This window comes from Cydia fagiglandana, chromosome 12 (genome assembly GCF_963556715.1).
Source record: "Cydia fagiglandana chromosome 12, ilCydFagi1.1, whole genome shotgun sequence".
NCBI lineage: Eukaryota > Metazoa > Arthropoda > Insecta > Lepidoptera > Tortricidae > Cydia > Cydia fagiglandana.
The window spans coordinates 14,655,610-14,676,268 of record NC_085943.1 but is presented as its reverse complement, the minus strand read 5'-3'; the positions used below and the strand labels follow the sequence as shown (position 1 = coordinate 14,676,268).

Below are 20,659 nucleotides of genomic sequence, written 5' to 3'. Positions count from 1 at the left end.
TGGATGTCAGTGTCAAAAGCGACGACGTTTCTTTAAACAAAAATATTATTTTGACACTGACATATCTAATGGATGTCGTATCTAGACGTAAAATTTGACGTATCTTAATGTTAGAATCGGGCAGTATAACCTAGTTTTTAAGTTTTTAGTACTTTCACTCGCAGCACTAGTGCTACGAGCGTAGCCGATAAAGTTGTTTTTCCGCTTAGTAGCGATAAGCGCCTGACGGACACAGAACACAAAGAATCTTCCTAGGGAGGGCTGGCAGTGAGTGAATGTGTTAAATTCACCAAACGGCCTGATTCGAACTTAAAAATACGTCAAAAATTTGCTAAAGATATGATATGGATCGGATATGTGAGTGTCAAAAGTGACGTTTCTTAGAACATAAACGTCACCTTTGATACTGACATATCCGATCCATATCGTATCTTTAGGAAATATTTGACGTAAGTATCTTAACCTAATTCGAAAATTAGGCCAAATCATGGTTAGTGTAATAAGCCCTTTCTGTAAGCGTGTTAGTTTATAGTACCTGCAATAATATATTACTCTTCGAAGGCCGCAAAAATATGTGACTCGCTCTTATAGCCCTACAAATAATATCGTGTCAGATGTTTTTGCGGCCTTCATTGTGCAACATGTTGTCGCAGGTGTCTGTAAGCGACAGAAAACCATCAAGATATATTAGATCCACCTATACCTATACCTAATCCACCGTTATAAATTAAAGTTACTTCCCCTACGTTCCAATCCAGTGAAAGGGCTCCCAATAAGGTTGGCTGCGTTGCCCTTTTGAGTCCCTAATCCTTGCTTTCTTCTTACATTCTAATCGTTTTTCCGGTTTAAACAAAAGGCTGTTATTTCCGGAATGAGGGCTGCGCTCGACGAAATTTTCCAAGAATTAGGTAAAGACTTAATGAAAGCTTTTGCCATTTGACCTTCTAGGGACTGAATAAATTATAGTCTGTCAAGCCATTTCCATCAGCAGAAAAAAGCGGCACATTTAAAATATGTATGCGCGAAGCGAAGGGTAATCGGTCCATATAAAATTTGAATTTCGCGCCTTTTTCTACTGACAAAGTTTTTTGACCGGATATAATTGTTACCATGATGACGTTTTTCCCCGAAAACTTTAATATCTATTAATGAAATATACATAAAAATATAGCAGCAACAAAACACACAACGTTTACCTACTAAATAAGAAAAACAAATATTGTTTGAAATAATTCCTCTACAACATACAACATTTTTAAAAAGCCCGTGTGATAATACACAACTGTTAAATATTTTGTGTCACATTTGTGCAGTAAGTACGCCAATACCCATCTGCAGGTAGTTAGAAAAACTCGCGCAGCTAGAAAATGATGCTGTCAACATTAGTCAGTCTTCCTCCCGAATCACGAAGACAATGTCACCTTCGAAAGGTCAGAGGTAATATTTCTTTTAGCTTATTGTATGCTATGAAGTCCCGTTTTAGGTACTACAAAATAATAAATACCTACTCTTCATTAACAAGAAAGAATCGTTTGTTTACTTAAAATCACCAAACAAAATGTAACGCTTACGTACAAATATTTTATCAATGGTTAAAGTACTCTAATCTCTTTAAAATAATCAAAACATCAGAATTGCGTATGTCTAACCTAACACAATGTTTACCGTCAAAACGTATTGTGGCACGCAATATTATAAAAATGCCAATGCCCGTCGCATCGAGAATAAAACAACAATTTAATAAAACCTCCACCGATTGAAGTCGTATCGATAAACGTAGGTAAAAGTGACGTGAACCATTTATGTTTGTTCTCTTCTACTTTGGATTCGACGTTTGTACGCTTGTGCGGGAAATTCAAATAGTCGTTCAATTTGAAAGGAGTAAAGCTAACGTTTCCACAGATTCGTTAACATTCTTTTTTCGTGTCAGATGAAAAATAACCGGAATATTTTGTTGAATTGTTTGTATTGTTTGCCAGTGTTGTGGTTTGCGGCGTTTTAGGAATTCCTTTCAATTCTGTTTATTTTTTCAATATTATTTATTAACAGCGATACATTTGCTAATTTGTAGTGATACTAGCGAAATATAATAATATAATAGTTACATAAAATTTGCAGAAATTGAGATACAGTGGCAAACTTGTCCCTATAAGGGATCTCTTCCAGCTAACCTTCAATATATTATTATTTTACCTTTCATTATAAATATTTTGCGGAAGGTGCTGGGGGTGGGATACGGCGTTGCGTGAACAAGAGATTTCCTTTGGCAGGATTGGTCCTTAGGATCCAAAGATGGATTTAAGAAGTGAAGCCACCGAGATTTTTGATGTGAATTTTTAGGGGGCGGGCCCCCCTCTAAACATAAAAAAACTCAAAAATGCGCGTTTTCCCAGAGATAAGACCTAGCTAAATCAATTTATCGCCCACGAAAACACCCATATAGCAAATTTCATCGAAATCGTTAGAGCCGTTTCCGAGATCCTTGTTCGATAACGTTTTTTTTGACATGACGCACGAAGATTTATGCAAATATTTTTATATGTTTATATAGTGGGTATTAGTGGCTACTCATGCATATTTTTTTTGTAGGTGTACCTCCGCGAATAGTACAAAAAATAATGAGAAGAAAAATAAAATGTTTTTTTTTTTATAATGAAGTATAAGGACATGATGCAGGTTAAACATATTCATTTTGTAGTCTATTTTATTGTTGTCAAATATAATTTTGTTTGGTTAATCTAACTTGAACGGTTTACAAAATATGACACTTTCAATGATACACTGATGATTTTACATTATCTTGAATAACTCGAAAACAAAAGAAGATCCAGGACTGATATTAAGCATAGAGAGTTCTTAGGACCTGCCAGTACACCACCTGAAAGAATGACCAAATCCGTCGTTGGGGGCACTTCTTGTTCGCTTAGCCTGCTAGACCCTTTGTATGTGTAAGATTATATTTTTTTTTACAAATATCTAGTTGTAAAAAAAATAATATCTGTGATATCACATACTTAATTAAAAAAACAGAGATAAACAAGCTAATGCATGCTAGTTATAAAAAAAAAGTGTGTTAAAAGGTGCATTTAAGAAAAAACTCAATAACCCGTACATATTTTTTTCTTTTCATTCATCTATCGACACCCGACGGGTTCGCTCCATCACTCATTCTCAGAAAGTAAACGGCTAATACAAACACTCGAGTGGAAAGTGCCACTTAAAACCTTAGGGTGGAAAGTAATTTTAAGGTTTAACTAAAATATTTAAATTATCCCATCCCATGCATAGAAAAGCAATAAAATAAAGTCGAAATTTTTATAACAACGTTAATTAAGAAATTAATTAGAAAAGGAGCATAAAATAAAACGCCACGCCACTTAGATATAATTGGCTACAGAGTTTTCTAGACTTTTTAGTTAATTAAGGTCGTGAAATGAACTTATCTAACATGGTCTTAAATTTATTTGTCAAAACTCAATCACCAAGTTAATTATAAGTAGAAAAGTGCATTGTGTCAATGTTTAGATTCTTTTTTTATCTGCCTAAACATGTCTGTATTTAAAGTCAATTTTTTTATTCGGTAGACTAAAATGACATTTCATAGTATGAAGTGACATTTTATGTTCATACTATGAAATGTCATTTTAGACTACCGAATAAAAAAATAGACTTTGTCTTTCGTAAATCTAGCACGGGAAGTGGATAAATCTTTAGAAAGATAAATATTATTAATAAAAAAAATAAAAACCAAAATAGGTAATCGTATGAAAAAAAAACTTCATACAATTATTTTGCTCTTAGGAAAAGCAGGAGTCCAATTAAGAGAAGTTAAGTTCCAGCCAGTACACAATGATAATTAATATTCAACTGCATTAATTGGTTGGCGTGCGTTTCACACTTGTGGTTTACTTGCCACGCTGCATGAAAAGGCATTCTATATTTATTGCTTTTAAAGTTGATTCATTTCAACATTTGAAAAATAAAAAAAGTAAGGTTCTACGCCATTACCTATGTATTTTGCACCATTACCCATGTAATTAGTAGGCTTAGCAGGAGAGCGCCGCGACGCCACGGTATCTTACGCACGGTATAGACTCTGAGGCGTAATCTGATAATAGTCATAGGTTATGGATTTGATTTAAATATGCTATGGGATGGTTAAAGAACTTATTTATTGCTTGAAAATAGAGACCTAGCATAGGCTCCGAAACAGCGCGAGTGACTACAAATTAGCTTAGAGTTAGTATGATTCACGATAGTTTAAATGCGAATATCTGCAGGAGTCAACAACAGGTATTAAACCTTTCAATCAAATTATAAGGCTTTAATAAATACGATAAGTAAATACAGACGAACAGTTTATCTGAAATCAAATTACAAAGATTAAAACCACTTTAACCAAAGTTTTAATCTGCATTTTTATCCTTGGTTAACAGATCATCATTTCATATTAAAAATGTACTCTTGAAATTAAAGAATCTTTCAGTTTTCTCGTGTCCCAATCCCAGGTCTATTTGATTTCGTGAAGCAATTTATCAATTTTAAAAAGCTAATTTTGATTTGTTAATGTCATGTCTTGTAATAAAGTAATCTCTTCTAAGTAAAATGTAATTTAAACTTTCAATGCTACTACACACTCCACACATATAATAAAAAATTAACTTGGTCTAAAATACTTCTACGGTACAAATTTCTTTATAATATTTTATTGAACGTTAAATAAAGAGGATTTGTATTGTATCGTAGGTATGTATATATTTGTAAGTAGGTGCCTACTTAGAAATGACACACGTTGATAATCTTCTGTTTTCAGAAATCGTTGTCACCTGAAAAGGTTGTTTTAATAATATATCATTAAAATTTAAGATATTTACATCATTATCAGATTAGATTTTTATCTTTTGTTAGTATTTTTTTCTTTCAACGCACCCGCTCTTTAGTATAGCAAACCATCTAAATAATAAACCAAGAGAGCTTTTTATAAGAATAAGAGCCATGACAACTCGCGTGCTTGCGTGATATGAAAATGTACTTTGCAAATATGATACTCTTATCAAAGGGGGAATGGAAAATATTGGAAATGATATGAAGGAGCTTTTATGCTTTCGGATACCATTACTTTAAGTATATTTAGTCAAGTTTATACGTAGACTTGTATCTTTACCTTTAAACATACGAGCCCCGATGCAAATTATTTCGTCTAGTTCCACGTAACAATTTTGTTTATTTTAATAAATTTTACACATGAACATAAAATGACCCAGTAATGGGAACCATAATAGTAATGTTTAATGTAGTTTATTTTGATCGTATAATAAAATTGCATGAGACTTTTATTGCTGAAAAAACGTACTTTTCAAAAACGTTGTCCTAATCATATTGTCCTCTCCTACAGCACTGCTGCATGCAGGGGCTCAAAATAAAATTGTGAGTACATTGGCAGAGCCCTGTCGCTTTCCCTAGTAATAGCCCTTTTCACATATGTTGTAATCCTACCCGTCAATAAAAAAATAAAAAATCGTAATTTTTTTTCTTTCAGTACTACCGGTATTTCTTGTATTTGGATTTAGTTATTGCAGAGTATTACATTATTTTTAAACAAACGCGAGTACCTCAAAAAATGGTCTCACTAGACGAAAACATGTGCATCGGGGCTCGTAGTTTTATTCTTATTAAATCTTATTTATTAAATTACAACCGGGTCTATCGCGAATTTATTTTGTAGCTTACCTTTATTTACCGACGATTAAAATCAAGAAACACCCCAAAAATTTTAATAGGGAAGATGGATTGAACTAATCACCAACTTGGACGAGTGTGGTGTGATCCATAAGTTAAAGCCAAGGGATCTATCTTCGGATGTGTGCGTGGATATTGTGAGATTTGTGAGTGCAAAAAGTGATGTCTATTCACACACTTTTCGTTGGATAAATAAGGGCCAGTTGCACCAACCACATTTGACAGACTGATCAACGTCAGCCGGCGCGCCCCAGCGCTTTACTATGAAACTTTCCATACATAAAAATTTAGCGAACTCTTTAACGATACGAACAGTTTGGTGCAACCGACGCTAAGTGACACAAATCTCTGTTTTGACATTTTGCTGGAACATCAGTTAGTCGCGATCACGACATTGAAACTTGTGTCGACACGTCGTTTGAAAACGCGAAAGTTTTAAATGTGATAGTTTCATACTAAATATAATGGTATAATGGCGATTCTAAATAGGGGTAGTTAAATGGAATAATCGGGCTTCACACGCACAACGCATAAAACTTAAACACTTTTCGGCAAGTAAATCTATTATGTAAATATAATTATTTAGAAATGGGGCCATGCATAATCGAGGGTTTTTATGACTGGCCGTTAAATGCTCTCCTTTGTGGAGTGAAAAAGTAATAATTATCATTCACGAGAGTAAAAACGAGGCGTTGTGCGGAACCGAATGAGGTCTGAATAATTTTGCGAACGTTTTATCCTGTTGCGGTCCAAAAACATATTATTTTAGCAAAAAAATATTTATTCAACAACAATAATTCGCCTTATAAATGCGAAGGTCAGAAAGAAATAAAAGCTGCTTAAAAAAATCACATTGAAATAATTTTGTCATGAATGCTTAATGGCCAAATCTATCACAACCCTTAATATACTAAATTAAATAGGTATTAAATTGTTCGTAACCTTTAGTAGTAGGTACGTTTGAAGCAATTTTAGCCATTACATATTCCTCGGTACGAGACATAAACTCTTTAAAGCAAGTTTAAAAGAAGTTTAGTTTTCAAAGAAACTTATTCATTTCTAACTTTGACAAACTCTTCAATTCCTATACAACTGTCTTGTGGCTTATTTAAATAAATACACGTTTCAGAGGCTGATTCCATTTTATAAATTGAATATGGTTATAATCTCATTTTGGTACCCTTCGAGTCGTGTCATCAAACATCTCACGCGCACCAATAAATAAATATTATAGGACATTTTTACATAAATTGACTAAGCCCCACGGTAAGCTCAAGAAGGCTTGTGTTGTGGGTACTCAGACAACGATATATATATAATATATAAATACTTAAATACATACAAAAGAACCATGACTCAGGGACAAATATCTGTATCATAATACAAATAAATGCCCTTACCAGGATTCGAACCCGGGACCATCCGCTTCATAGGCAGGGTCACTACTCACTTGGCCAGACTAGACCAATAAGTGAAAGCAAGATGCGTGATGAGACGTTTTTGAATTTCGTAAGCACCAATCAGCGGCTCATGCTGATCGGTGCTCACTTCGTCACGGTTGAAGCCGTATCAAAACCATATCAAATTATCTAAACATAATCGGCTTCCAAGAGGTCTGGCCGCATAGCCAAGATGCCAATCGCTTATGCTCCGTAGCGATCGAAACGCAACTGTCACTGTCGCGCTAATATGGAAGAGTGATAGAGGGACATAATGCTTTTCGTTGTCGAAGCGATAGCGATTGTAAGGCTAGGCCGGCTGTTCGGGTAGTAATTTCTTGTTATCATGTCCATAACCAACACACAGCTAACCTGTAAAATGAACCGTCGCCTACGGTATTTCTGAACGGAAGCGACGTCAAAACCAAAAAAAAATAGAGCTAATAGGGAAAAAATACATAGAGTGCTCACTCCATACATCAGTTTTAGTATTAAAACGACCATTATTTTCGTAGTAGACATCTAGCATCGAGTAGCGGAATTATCAGTACCTACTGCTACTTGACAATAGATGTTTCAACGTCCGAAAAGTCTAATGTTCAACAATTTTCGGCTAATATTATAACCGGATTAACCGGAACTCTATTTTCAACTCCTCTGATGCAAATTTTCGTGAGTCGTGACAGTCGTGACACTACAGAATTCTAGTATCAAGTAGCGGTACTGATAATTCCGCTACTCGATGCTAGATGTCGACTGCGAAAATAACTAACGCGAAAATAAATAATTTCGGTATCAAAACTGATAGTATGGAGTGAGCACTCTATTCTTATTATATTTCTCTAAGAAATCTTATGATAGAGCGTACTCTCATCTTGAACTACCCGTTTGCAACCCATCTAGTATTGTATGCAGGAGTGTCCATGGGCGACGTTTATTACTAACAATTAAGAGTACCTAGCCAAAAGTAACCGTTTCATAACAAGAAATTAATGCTTCTTGCTTTGACGTCGCTTCTTGAATGTTTGAATATGCCTCCATTTATATAAGTATCATTCAAGGAGCGAGTAGGCGACGCTTGGCCGTCGACTTACAAATGAGGTCACGGAAGTGCCATTTGTAACGAAAACTCCCATTTGTTTGACACGTGACGCCTTATCCACGTCTTTAAACATTTTAAAGTCATTTCGTTAAGTTGTGGGACGAGATTGTTGATAAGTTTAAAAAACTTTCTTTGACACGGGAATATATCTTATAACATAATGTTTTACTTAAATGGGTTTGTCACTTTTATTGCTTGATCGATACGTTTTTATATTCAATCGTGTTGGTAAAAAAAACTATACTGCCCCATTTTTTTTAATATATGGGATAATTACTCGTACCTCCAGTCTGTTTTTTTTTTCTAAAACATAGTGATTTCGAATCTAGTGCTTAGTTCTCGTGCACCGTTTGCTTGGCCCGGTGTTCTAAAAGCTCACAGGCTCAAGTCTTGCCTGAAAAGACGATTTTTCCTTTAATTTATTAAAATACAGTGTAGTTGTCAGATGTATGCTGCAGCAATGTTAAAACGGACGAATTGCGTTGTTGGCTTTGCTGCAGTGCCGCGATTAAAACGTACAGAATCGTCATTTATATTGTCAAGAAGATCGACAATGCCAATATTGTCAATGCTCCAATCCCCTATGCACATAGGTCGGAAATCACGATTTAGGCCGCCAAAAATATTTTATTGCATTTTTGCGCTTTATATACGATTTCGAACTAAGAAAACATATTTTTAGATAATTACAATTATTATTTTTAAATTTTGGGCCTTTTTTCCAAAAAATGTTGATTTTGATCCTCCTCGCTTGATTATTTAATATAGGTAACGAGTATTAATGATAGATAATATAGTAAATAAATATGTATTTTCTTCCATTGAACATACAAATAATAAAATATACATATATTTATACATATATATTATATTTAGGTATAAGAGTAACATATGTATTACAGAAACTAATAGAAATATACAAAGGTTGTTATCTAATATTATTACGATTGATACATTTACCCAAAAAGATTAATATAAATAAATAAAACCCTCGCCACATTTAATCATCATCATATCTTAAAGAAAAATCCAGCATCGCTTGGATAGCATTGATCATTCTCCGCTCTCGCCTTATGTGGTTCAGCAGAAATCAATAGCTGCATAGTTTCTGACAGAAATAATTTAACTCGAGGTTTCGTTATCTTTCTCGTAGGTACTGCTGATAAGCGGATCGGAGGTCAGAACCAACCTATGGTAAATGTCCAGGCAAAACTTTCGGGCATAGTTTAAACGATATGGCCGAAAGTGTTTGTTTCGGGCTTCTGCAGCTTCCTCCGAAAGATGTCCTAAGGGAACTATTAAGTTTTCAATAATATGTAATTCTGCCATGGATCAGTATTTTGTGCATTGTCGGTGTCATCGGATGCCACTCATACAAATTTATATAAAGCTTTGCCGTTTCCAGAGCGTATGAGCGGAGCGGCGGAGCTTCCTTCCAACCAAGATTCATTAGATATCAGAAAATTTTCCACAATGCGACGTGATCTAATCCATCTCTTTTTAAATTCTGATTCAAAATGTGAAAATTTACGCTTCATGTTCTTTTTTTCTTCATCTCCGTCACCTGAGCGCATAAGGAGATAATTTTCCAAAAAGTCCAATTTTTCAGTTATTGACTGAAAATTCTGTTCATATAACTTATCAGACAGGTATTTTCAAGCCACAACTTTTAACCTAGAACCTAGAATAACAGAAAAGACATTTTAACGCTAATGAACACAATAACGTAATAATTTGCCTTTTCCGAAATTTTTTTTTTAAACTCGATATTTTACGAAGTGCCCAAAAGTGCCCTCCAATTTTTTCATAAAAGGTAAAGATATAGTTGATTTATAGAATGACATAAAAAATATAACTGGGACGTGCCCGGAAGTATAGTATTTTCACAATTGAATATGAAAAAATAACAAAACTTTCATCAAGAAAAGGGTCATGTTTAGTGGGTTATATATATATCATAAAATAAATATTTCTAATTCAAAATAATTTAAAATAATAGAAATTTACCTGAATTTTTGATATCCATCACTTTCACTGACAAATAAACTCCACAAAAATAAATATTGGCTTAGAAATGTTTGCTTCGGATAACAGTGCTAAGAATCGCGCGTGCAACGTTTGTGATGACTGAGGTTTGAGAACCTGGTAGATGACCTACGTAACTGATAAGGATGGTGGTGGGGTGGGATTAATTCCGTGATAGTGTGGTGTTTTTCGAGAACTAATTAGTTTTGCGATAAGCCGACTTTTAGAAAGTTGACTTTTGGCGGCCTAAATCGCGATTTCCAACCTATGTGCTATGCTGCAAAGCAGCAAAAATTATAGTCGAAATTCGATTGTAACCTTAACGTTGGTTAATAACCGAAGGAAAACTTCTAATTATACAAAATTACAATAATTTCCAAACAGATGTTTGTTCCCGAACTTTGTGGGAATATCCTTTAAAGTGGTAAAAGGGAGGCCGAAAATAGGTACTAGTTAAATAGGAACCGTTTCAATTTCGATTTGATATTGATTGGTTTACCTATATATTTCATTGGGTTTTCAAACAAATTGTAGGTAACATTTACTTTTTATTCGAATGAATAACAACATTTGTGTTATTTATGTACTCAGAATTACGGGGTTTATTGATTATAACAAAGGAAAAAAATGTCCATAGTTTTTTATAGATACTAATTTTGGGTGTCAGTTTCATGACAATCCATACAAAACTAAAAATTCGTGCACGAGATTGCGATCACCAAGACGATCGTCAAGATCGTATCAAAACGTAACAAGTTGTCAAATTAAAATTGACATCCTGGTAGGTACTTTTCGCGTGTCCCTAGACTAGATGATTAAAAAACCGGGCAAGTGCGAGTCGGACTCGCGCACGAAGGGTTCCGTACCATAAAGCAAAAAAAAAAACGGAAAAAAATGCAAAAAGAAAACGGTTACCCATCCAAGTACTGACCACGCCCGACGTTGCTTAACTTTGGTCAAAAATCACGTTTGCTGTATGGGAGCCCCACTTTAATCTTTATTTTATTCTGTTTTTAGTATTTGTTGCTATAGCGGCAACAGAAATACATCATCTGTGAAAATTTCAACTGTCTAGCTATCACGGTTCGTGAGATACAGCCTGGTGACAGACAGACGGACAGACGGACGAACAGCGAAGTCTTAGTAATAGGGTCCCGTTTTACCCTTTGGGTACGGAACTCTAATAAAAAAGAAATAAAATGTATACCTACATCTTTGTACCTAAGTACAGATCGACTTCAAAAATATGTTTAAATTTTAGCTTTACTGCAAAAGAGTAAGTAAAGTGCAAAAGTATAAACACATCTTTGACTTCGACTGTACCTATTGATGTGACATAGATCAAGGGGTCAATCGACTGACCGACATAAACTTTCTTGAAAACAAGACAAATTGTGTCCCAAAGAGGGCAAAAAATAAATCGCAAAGGACCGGGCTATAAAGCTGCAGGCTTCGTATTAAGCTCGAAACAAAAGTTGTGGATTGAAGTTGGTTTAACTAAAGAAAAATGCTAGGTTCTGAGAACCGGGAAAGCTGATTTTGATTGGACGTTAGTCGCAGTGCAGAGTTCATGTTTATATATGGTTGTATTGATACTATTAATGTAAATTGTGAGTATTATGAAACCTTAAATAATTAGTTATTAAAGAATTGAACTAGGCTTAAGAAATTGTATAACGTTTTTAAATCAATACTACTTACTCAATAAATAGTAGGTACTTTAATTAATGAATTATTTAAGACTATTATATTACGATCGTGTTTTTAATTTTAAATAAAGAGTTTATTAAAAATAAAATGAGTTTCAATATACTGATAATCATTTTAATGTTTGAAGTCTCTGGAGGTAAGTAATTAAATTTATCCTACACTGTAGGTTATAATTTATCCTACACTGGCATTTATCAAAATTTCTCAATCAATTAAGTTAAATCAACAAGCTAGTACTAATTTAGTTTAGTACGTATACAACTGTATATACTCGTATTTTTTATGTAAATAAAGGCATAGGCACAAGATTGGAGCCGGTGTACCTTTATTTGACGTTCATAAGCGCATTGTAATATGCCTACTTAAATAATAAACTATAGTAGTATTTTTATCAAATCAATTAATATCAACAATTATATTAACAATCAATATCACTCAATCTTTATTTATTTTGCAAACTCGCAAAATAATTAAAAAGTTTTCGAAAGTGCACCATCTAAAGTCGTGTCAAGTCTTTGTCAAGGAGTTAAAGTTATACCAATCCGAAGTTAATACTTCAATAAGCAACAGTCTATGACGAAGATCCGAAAATCTTGAATATTTTATCCGGCAAGATCTGCGAGACGCCGTCTGAATAGACTACAAATACGATTTTGAAAGATTTATTTAATGTCTTATGTTTACTCGAAATATTTTATTTCCTTCAGTCACATGCACTAAAAGTAGTACGTTGACGATTATACAAAGAAAATATTCAAAATATTGACACTGTAAACGAAACAAAAAGTCTCATAGTTACAGCGTGAAATACAAAAGAATAATTTGAGAAAATATTCTTGACATCTAAGGCAAAATTATACCACGTTACGGACCTTCCAAAGATGCCTTTCAATATTTTCCTGTTCGCCTTTATCATCTCACGTTCAAAAGGCTTGGCTTTCTATGGAAGTAGTTTGGCTATAGATTGATAAATTATTTTGCCAATAAGTAATGTTAACGTCGAAGTTTTGATATGAATGTGAAGAAGAGGACCAAAAATTGTGTTAAACTGGCCTAAATTGTTGTGATTATTCTGCATCTAAAATGCTTATCGCTTAAGAGCGAAACAATTTTTGGAAGCTCCTTTTCCTAACTCTTTTAATAATAAAAACATTGACAAAAAATCAAACGAGGGAGCATAATTCGATTCACGGCGGCAAGAAATTGATAACTCGAGATATAAACGTGAAGAAATTTTATCTTAAAGTAGAATTACATAAGGTTGAAATTTCTTAAATTTTGTGTCTGGAGTTGTCAACTACTTCCCGCGTGTAGGGAATTATGGTTAAAATATTTTCTATAAGTATACTTAAAGTTAAATAAAGAGGAAAATGAGAATATCTTTTGAATGGAGATGCGGTAGCGCGTTGTGGTCCACCCTCCTCTTAATTTTTAGGGTTCCGTACCCAAAAGGGTATAAACGAGACCTTATTACTAAGTCCGTCCACTGTCCGTCTGTCCATCTGTCCGTCTATAGCTAGGCAGTTGAAATTTTCACAAATGATGTAGGTATTTCTGTTGCCGCTATAACAACAAATACTAAAAAAAGAATAAAATAAATATTGAAGTGGGGCTCCCATACAACAAACATGATTTTTTGCCGTTTTTTGCGTAATGGTACGGAGCTCTTTGTGCGCGAGTCCGACTCACACTTGACCGGTTTTAATTTTTTTATTGATCTGGATTAAATAAGTGAGACATTACTTTTTCCCTAACTATCTTTGTGCTATCCTCAACCTGCAGATATCATCAATCTGCAGTAATCTGTGGCTAGCTTCGGACCTACACCACAAACCCTTTTATAAAAGAAGTCTTCGTCTAGACCCAGACAGACCCACCAGTGGGAAGTATATATGTACATAGACCGGTAATAAGCTTGTTAATAACACGTGAATCCAAACGATTGGACTTATCAGCATGGATATGATGGTCGTTCTTGATAAAACGGTATGCGTCAACTTTCTATCTCGAGGTGTTAAAAAGTGACGTGACGTATAAGTGAATTATTTTATTACTTACAAACTCCTTACAATATTGTGTAAATACCTACCGTGCCTTCGAAGCGTTATCTTAACGTGTAATAAACAGAGATTTATGGCAACGGCCGATAAAAATACGGTACTTCTATTAATGTTCCAAAGCCACAGTGACAAACGCGATAAAATTAACAAACGAGCCATCACGGCTGAAGAACAAGCTCGCGTGATAACTGCTGATTAATGTTGGCTTTCCATTATTATTCCACTTATTTTTGGGCTATTCTACGGTTTTACGCCAGTTAAATTTAAATGGAAATAAATGTGATTTCACTGTCATAGTACTCGTAGTAAATACATAAATAAATTTATTATCTAATACTATAAAGATAATTGTTATATTATCTTTATGAAACAGTTACGTGCCTACTCAAAGCCTGTCAAAATATTAAAAATGTTTTTTAATAAAAAATTCACTGCTTTTGGCAAAACCTTTCCCTCATGATCAGGTCATCTAAAAAGCAAAACGCTTAAGTAGCAAAATGCCTGAAACGGATGTCTAAGAAGCTTTATACCTAAGAAGTAAAATACATTACAATCATAATGCCTAAGACTTAAATCATCCAAAACGTCAAATGTCTGAGTAGCAGAGTCACAAAATATGCTGTTGCCTAATTTATGTAATGTCTAAAACGCAAAACAGCTGAATGGCAATATACTTTAAATTAGATTTACCTAAATTGTAGTATATCTGATAAGCAATTGTCCTGTATACACCAATAAGTAAATTATCTTGACGTGTATTTTACAAAATAGGGATCTATAATACGAAAATTTTGTTGCTGTGGCATCATTATAGTAGATTTTTTAGTCTTGAATTAAAAATTGGAGTATAGAGCCACCCGGCACCCGCTACAATTGTAGTGTTATTGTGACAATTTGACAAGCTCTTCGCGAAAGTAATATCTGTTTATTGGCGAAATTATTAAGTTTTTTTAGCACACATCCCGCCCGAAGGTAAGTGGTAATTGTGGCCTATGGACGCCTGCAAAGCCAGTAATGGACACTTTCACATTTGTCGCACCTGTCACCGTGGTGAAATAGGCCCTTGGAGGGCTTAAATCCTTAAAAGTTAGCTTGTTTTAATTAAAGGAAACATTCCCTTATTTTAAATTAAAAGCGGCCAAGTGCGAGTCGGACTCGCCCATGAAGGGTTCCGTAGCAGCAAGTAACATATAACATAAAAAATATTTATGACGAATTAAAAAAAAACTACTTACTAGATTTCGTTCAATCCAAATTTGGGTGGTAGTTTTGATGGTAATGTACATCATATACGCAGTTAATCCCATGATAATTATCTCATCATCATCACATAGCGTGATGTGCAAGTCGCAAAATGTGCAGGCTACGCAGGATTCATGTTCTATTAAAACTTTGTTGTACAGTTGCAATCAGACATATCGAAGTGGCCAAGGTCTTCACAAATATCTTAACAAAGCCTTTATTTGGTTATAAAAATCATGGTCTGATATTTTTGAGTACACTGACCGCTTCGATATATTTGATGGCGACCGTACCACGCGTTTGGCAGGTAGTGAAATTTAAAATGTAATTTAAAGTCAATAAAATAGGCTTATCACAATTAATATCTTATAAATTACTTTTATTAATTTGCATATTGCTGCTGCTGGTATGTACATTTTTGCTGACTGTACAACACTGACCGCTCCGATACATTTGATGGCGACTGTACAGTCAGCGTCATATAGTTCGTAGCAGTCAAAGTGTCAAAATAGTCACACCATACAAGTTGTAGGGATGAACTATATCGCTGACTAAAAGGTAGGTAGGTTACCTGTTAGACGACATGGTGCGTTTCTGGCATTTTGCTACTAGGTCCTAATGCGATTTAGGTAATCAAAAAAGCAGACATGGTGCGTTTCAGGCATTTTGCTACTAGGTCCTAATGCGATTTAGGTAATCAAAAAAGCAGACATGGTGCGTTTCAGGTATTTTGCTATTAGGTCCTAATGCGATTTAGGTAATAAAAAAAGCAGGCATGGTGCGTTTCAGGCATTTTGCTAGCTAGCTGTTGTGCGTTCTAGGAATTTTACTACTTAGGCTTTTGCCTTTTTAGATGACCTGATCATGAGGGAAACCTTTCGGACCTTGCGACCTTTCGGAGCACCGTTCCAAAAAGCCGCAAGTCAGATTCTTTTTTTAAATTTTCCTTTAATTTAAATTTGTAATATCTCTCTCACTGATGTATATGCTTGATGAAGAAATTAATGTAAAATAATGATTTATTTTTCATGCAATATAGCTTAGCACTAGTTTCGACATAAATAATATAAACATTTTGTAATTAATTCTCAAAATAATTAGCCCTTATTTGTATAATTAATAAACTACAAAATTGAAAATAAAACCTCTATAAATTATTTATCACAAAATAACGCTTAGTTAGCGTGCGCTAACATTACTCATACACGACGTTTACATTTTACGCACCGTGAGCTTCCTGGTTTTAAACTTTTTCACCAGTCACTTCGCACTTTTAGGTTAAACTGTTTACACTTTGCTACGTGGAGGCGTGACGCGGGTCGCGATCGCGGTGCTACTGGCTTCGGCGGCCGCGGGCGGCGGGCCGTGCATGCGCCTTGCCAACAATCCCTTACGACCATTGTGAAGCGCGCCTTACGATTGTTCGACCGAAGAAAAAAGGTCCGGGATTACAATTTTGGTTGCTCGTTGGGAACAATCCTCAAGGAGATTAAGGTAAGGTTAGATTTTTTCAGTTCAGTTTTCTATCGAGCTAACTTTTTGTACTTGTGTAACCATAATATTATATATTGTAACTACGTCACAAGATCTGAATATAGACAGCGCAAAGAGTAAGAATATACAGTTGTGTACCGTAAAACGGGGTGAGTAGGTTTCGCGGGGAGAGTTGGGTTATGAATGGGGAGAGAAGGTTTGAGAGGGGGTTGAGAAGGAATTTTAAGGCTACTGCTACAAAAATAATATATTCCAATTTAAAATGGGGCTATAGTAATACGCATAATAAAAAAAATCGATCCAACAATCTTCCAAAATCACCTTTGTATGAAAAACCCTCTCACCCCAAATACGAGGCACTATGGGGCGAGGTGGGTTTTCCTTTTTATGGTGAAATTTATGAAATGGAACTACCCAAAATAAAATACACTTATTATATACACCATTTAATTTTTTACATGTGAAAATAAAATTTTATCGAGGTTTGAAAGTCAAATTTCACCCAACTCACCCCATTTTACGGTATAATAGGTATTTATTTTCTATTTAGTCTATATCGCCTCAAAAACAGTTCAAAACCATAACATGGTAATTCAAATAATTAAGTTAATAGTAAATTGGAGAGCCAAGTTCAATACAAAATTATGCTTGGCTTGGCTGTGGGCTTCGCCAAGTTCTATGCAAAATCCAAATATGTATTTATAGGAACAAAATAACGTTATGATACTTATAACAATTGCTGTTATTAAAAAAAAAAAGTGAGATCTTAAAGTAGGTTAGATTTGACCTCATCTTTCTAGGTCATCTGGAAGTAGGTTAGGTTTAGGTACTATATGTCATTCACAATTAAAAATTGTTTTTTTTTGTACGGGGACCCCCCCGTATATATCAGTCAATCAGTGCTAAAATTTACGACTTTTTGACCTTCATATCTTTATAACCGTTTGAGCTAACTTCATGAAATTTGGACTTCTAGATGTGCTTATGGATATAATTAAACACACGTAGTTTTATGTGTTTACGTTAAAGAGGTTTTGAATTATAGAAGGGTCAAAAGTGGCACCGAGTGGTTCGTGTAATATTACACTCGGCGCTGGCTAGCCAGTTCCTTTGCTTGAACTTGGCTTGACACGCTGCCGCGTGTCTAGATTTGTTAACCTAGACAAACATTTACCTAGGCTTATGCAATTAAAGTTGTTTAAATAAAGTTTTAGTCAGGGTTTGCGATAAGATAATATTGTCTGGTAAGTTTCATAGCCTAACTTTAAACTTTTCTGAGTAAATTACTTCTAAATTTCTTCAAGCGATCAGAAATTATTCTTACGGCCTGATTCGAACTTTAAGATACGTCAAAAATTTGATAAAAAGATATGATATGTCAGTGTCAAAAGTCACGTTTTAGTTTGAAGAAACTGCGAAAAATTTATTGTAGTTACTGAATCGCAAAAAGTGTAACGTACGGTATGCTTCATAAACGCACGCACGTCTGAAACCGTAAGAAATTAATCGCAGTGCGTTCTAAGCCCTAATATATTTTCAGCAGACTTTTGTGACATCTCAACGATCGCGACGTCGCAAAATTGACCTTTTCAACGCCGTGCCAAACACAAAAGCTGTCACTCGGACGCCACGTCACTGAAGTGTCAAAACTGAAATTGAACTTTATGCATATGCACGTAGGTCTATGTTGCTCTGTGGTCTGTGACCGATTTATCTGGCTTTGACGTTGGACCTGCGGTGCGGTTATATCGGTCGTTGGCGTCCAAAAGTTTAACCAAGTAAAGGCGACATGCGTTGATGTCGCCGCTGTATCTGTCAATTTTCTTGACAAAATGATTGACGTTCGCCGACACATTATTGACGCGAATTATGACGTTCATACCGTTAATTATTGTAAAATGGGAATAAAAACAATATTTATAGAAGACAATGTCACCGTTCTATTTATTTCTGAACTCAATAAATAATAATGCATCAATAATAAAGAAATACAAACAGCTTTTGGTAGCTGCACAAATGCCATTTTCAGTTTTCACAGGTGTCAGCACATTCAATTTAAAATACCTACATTGGCTTTATTTTATTCCATTATAAAAAACGTGAGCGTAATATCCCTTAAAGCACCAGACGACCGGTCTGGCCCAGTGGGTAGTAACCCTGCCTATGAAGCCGATGGTCCCGGGTTCAAATCCTGGTAAGGGCATTTATTTGTATGATGATTCAGATATTTGTTCGTGAGTCATGGTTGTTCTCTATGTATTTAAGTATTTATATATCATATATATCGTTGTCTGAGTACCCACAACATAAGCCTTCTTGAGCTTACCGTGGGGCTTAGTCAATTTGTGTAAAAATGTCCTATAATATTTATTTATTTATTTCTCCAAATGTACTGGTTTCACAATGTATGTATAATCTATCGAAGTCAATTCGAACGAACTTTTCGATGCCTAAATGAGGTCAATTAGATACCATATTCTCGCGCGCATATCGGTCGTATTTGTCCGTAAATATAATATGAGAGACACGGATATATGAGAGACATTTTGATGTCTAGCGCTTAAAAAAGGCAAAATATCAAAAAGCGTGTTTTACAGAAACGCTTCATTACTATGGATTTATTTGACGCCTTGTAAGTTCACGACCATTATTATTTTAGCTTGGAGCTGAAACGTTGCAATATCATAGAATTTTATCGGCTATTACGTCATTTTAGAAGTAATATAGTTGAGTGAATAAAATCTGTTAAAGAGCTTAGTTTCATGGCTTCAAAAAGCAGACGTATTTCACAAGTTTTAATTTAACTTGAACTGATCGTCTGTCGTAAACTTTTTTAACATGAAGTTCTTTTATGTTGCCTTTTTTATATGCAATATTTTAAAGTTTTAACTGGTGGTTCGATGGTAAAGTTGTAATTAAAAAAATAATTAAACAGGTTTTAATATTAAAATTGTAAAGTACCTAACAATAAGAATTTGTGATGTGCCTAAGAATAAAATAATGTCGAACTAACCGAGGTTTTATATATTTTAATATTTAATGGTTAGCTTAGAAGAAAGTTAGGAAGAAGCAGAAGTTAGGTTGTCTGGAAGAGATCGCTTCTTAGCGATAAGACCGCCTGTTGTTACCTAGCTTTTAATGTACATTTAATTTTCTGTGTATTTTTAACTGTATGGTGCACAATAAAGAATATTTATTATTTGTATCTCCGTTTTAAAACTCTCGGGTCTTTCGAGCCCGGTCATTTATAAGGCGTGCGTGGGGATATGGATCCAACACGTAGAGGCCGTTTGGAGAGATTTGATGTCATGTAGAACGCCTGCTGGAACCCATTCACGGGTACATCAATATACCCGTGAACCGGTTTCAGCAGGCATTGGAAGCTATTGTAAAGAATATGGTCAGAATACTGGTCTATGGTTTAAGTTTGGGTGGAAAAAAGACTGGGCTATTGCAAAGAAGTCCGGACACCTGCCATAACACTGTTTGCACAAGTTATCGAGACAGGTGGTGACTCGCCACTCGTTAGATGGGCACCTGATGCGCCATCGTAAAGACGGCCAGGTGCAACACCGGCGTGAGCGGCTCAGGGGTGTCGCTGTCGAGAGGTGGTGCTGTGCTTTCTCCGAAGTTACTCGCGGCGTTATGCCCTTTAACACTTCCACCCCTGGAGAATATAGCTCTAGCGACTCCTCTCTGGACGGCCAATGAAGGCGAGCCAGAGCTGAGAGTCCTGCGGGTCCCCTTGGGGTCCACTCCGACCGACGAAGACACGCTGGAGACGGAGACCCTGACCGACTCTCGGGAGCACTCGGGTCCGTGGGGTCGTTACTCCCCAACAGCTCGCC

The 20,659-nt window shown here is 35.2% G+C and overlaps 1 protein-coding gene across 1 annotated transcript in view; it reads right to left on the bottom strand.

The window, feature by feature from the left end:
- Nucleotides 1-16,645, bottom strand: part of LOC134669653 (limbic system-associated membrane protein-like) — an 80,195-nt gene extending 63,550 nt beyond the window's left edge. The window contains exon 1 of the mRNA XM_063527328.1: nt 16,545-16,645. The gene's annotated coding sequence lies outside the window, so the exon portion shown is untranslated. The remainder of the gene's footprint in view (nt 1-16,544) is intronic.
- Between the last annotated feature and the right edge of the window lie 4,014 nt (nt 16,646-20,659).